The sequence below is a fragment of the Gekko japonicus genome, unplaced genomic scaffold, assembly GCF_001447785.1.
Source record: "Gekko japonicus isolate JY-2015 unplaced genomic scaffold, Gekko_japonicus_V1.1 scaffold3483, whole genome shotgun sequence".
NCBI lineage: Eukaryota > Metazoa > Chordata > Lepidosauria > Squamata > Gekkonidae > Gekko > Gekko japonicus.
The window spans coordinates 95,589-98,323 of NW_015173244.1; the positions used below are offsets into that span (position 1 = coordinate 95,589).

Here is a 2,735-nt window from a genome sequence, read left to right on the forward strand (position 1 = left end):
CCGGGTTTTTTCCCGGGCCTTCACATCTCTATTTAGGATTTATTTTTAAAGAAAAAGAAAAAAATAAAAAGTAAAAATTAGGGGGAAAGCTTGAGGCAGTCAGTGGGCGGGGAAGAAGGTCCTGTGGGAGGATACGCTGTTTAACCCTTTCTCCTCTGGTCCTTTCCCATCCCCAAATCACTCTTCAGAAACCGCCTTTCCCCTCCCTGGATCCCCAGCCCTCCCCCAGGTGTCAAAGCCGCTGGAGTGAGGGTGATTTTATTGACTTGAAAAGAGAGAAGAGGGCCGCATCACCCTTGCCGCTCCGCTCCTTTTTCAGCTCAGAGTCCCCCTCCCCAAGCTTCTTTTTCACCTCGGAGGGGAACAGGGACGGTGGGGAGTCCAGTGTTCCCTCTAAGCTGAGTTAGTGCGAGCTAGCTCACAGTTTTTAGCCTCCAGCTCACAGATTTTTGTCTTCGCTCAGGAAGGTCGGCTTCCGAGCAAACTAATTCATGCAGCAGCCAAATCGCTCACTCACAACTTTAATGCCAGTAGCTCACAAAGTAGAATTTTTGGTCATAAGACTCCACTGCTTAGAGGGGGCATTGGTAGGGACCCTGTACCTTTCCTCCTGAGTGAAAGAAGACGCCGGGAAGAGAGAATCTAAGCTATTTTCTCTCCATGCTGTTCTAACATAATAATAACAATAACAACAACAACAACAACAACAACAATAATAATAATAATAATACCTTTCGATTTATTGATCGCTCAATCCGGCAGAGCTGCTGGCTCTGAGCGATTTACAGTTACACAGTTTCACACAAGGGACTAACAATTTCATAGGGGTAAGGGAGGACAACATATAATTCTTTAAATTGCACACATTTTGCAGCCGACGGGGATTTTTGTTCAGCTGTAGGCTTCAGACATGTTCCGGAGGCATTCAAACACAGCCTGCTCCAGGCGGCTTTGGGATTCTTTCCGAAAAGGGAAGGGGTTGCAGAATGCCACTGAATGTGTAATTTGGGCCTGGGCTGTGAACCACGAAGTCCCTGGTTCCCGTTTCCTTGGTCGCAAGCAAGTGTAGATGGCCTTTAGGCACTTTGGGACAGAGAAGGCAGAGAAAGAAGTACTTTTCTCCCTTTCCCACAATAGAACTGGCGGACACTCTCTGAAATGGCTGAGCAGTCAGGTTAGAACAGATAAAAGGAAGTCCTTCTTCACCCAAAGAATGATGAAAACATGGAATTCACTGCCACAGGAGGTGGTGGCGGCTACAAGCATGGGCAGCTTCAAGAGGAGATTTTATAGACATATGGCGCAGAGGTCCATCAGTTGCTATTAGGCATAAGGTCTAGATAGAACTCTCAGTCTGGGGCAGTGGTGCTCTGTCTTCTTGGTGCTTGGGGGTCCACCGTGGGAGGGTTTCTAGAGTTCTGGCCCTTCTGGTGGACCTCCTGATGGAGCCTGGGCACTGTGTCACAGAGTGTGGGACTGGATGGGCCATTGGTCTGATCCAGCATGGCTTCCCTTCTGTTCTTATGCTGCTGTTCTCTCTGCCTTGAGCAGTAGAGGAACGGCAACACTGGCCTGCTTCACAGGGCTGTTGAGGGAACGGCTCAGTTACCTACGTATCGTGCGCCAGAGCAATGTTCCCTCTAAGCTGTGGAGTCTTGTGAGCAAAAATTCTACTTTGTGAGCTACCGGCATTAAAGTCGTGCGCGAGCAATTTGGCTGCTGCACAAATCAGTTTGTTCTTGGAGCCGTCCTTCCTGAGGTAAGACAAAAAATGTGTGAGCCGGAGGCTAAAAATCTACGAGCTAGCTCACACTGTCGCAGCTTAGAGGGAACACTGCTCCAGAGTGTTCAAAGGCGTATCGGTTTCTCACATCGCTTTTGTGGCTTGGAGGTTTTATTTGAGGGCCTACCTTGGAGGGGGCCTGAATAGAGCCAGGAAATGCAAAATAAACGTAGCTTCTTTGGTCCAGCAGACTTCTGCCAATGACGAGCTGTTTTGGAGCTCTCTCCTGTAGCTGAGCCAGCTTGTCCCCCGTCCCACCCCCAGCTGTCAGGCACCGGTCACTCCTACATACAAACTAACAGTTCCTTGTCACCGGGGCGAGGCCTGTACTACTGGCAGCGTTTACAGACCGAGCCTCGTAACAGGCCTGTTGGGAAATCGTGGGCAGAGTTTGTGGCTGAAGCAAGGCAGGAGGGCCTCAGCTTTTTCCTAGAAGCCTTTTCATGGTTTTCGGAGCTGAGCTATATATAACCCGGTTGGACCGGCTGCTACGGGGCTCCTGTTCCCCGTCGTGGCAGCACATTAATCTTCGGAGACAAACCTTGGCATGTGCTGGCTTGGATTCCACTTGGCTGGAACGAAACAGCCTGCACTTAGCCCCAGCCCCTGCAGATGTTCCCCGGGATTAAAATGCTTCAGGGCCCCCCAACCTCCACTGGAAACAAACTTGGAACATCCACAGCCATGACTGCCCACCTTCTCACCAGCTCTGAGGACAGTTACGGCCCTTGTTCCCTCTAAGCTGAGTCAGTGTGAGCCAGCTCACCATTTTTTAGCCTCCGGCTCACACATTTTTGTCTTAGCTCAGGAAGGAGGGCTCCAAAGCATACTGATTTATGCAGTAGCCATATTGCTCGTTCGCAACTTAAATGCCAGTAGCTCATAAGGTATAATTTTTGCTTGCAAGACTCCACAGCTTAGAAGGGAGTATATGGGGTCATTTTGTAGAAAA

The 2,735-nt window shown here is 49.7% G+C and overlaps 1 protein-coding gene across 1 annotated transcript in view; it reads left to right on the plus strand.

Moving 5' to 3' along the window:
- The window catches only part of OXSR1 (oxidative stress responsive 1), a gene marked incomplete at its 5' end in the record, with an annotated part of 101,202 nt that overhangs the window by 88,289 nt on the left and 10,178 nt on the right, over positions 1–2,735 (plus strand). The gene's annotated exons all lie outside the window — the stretch shown is intronic.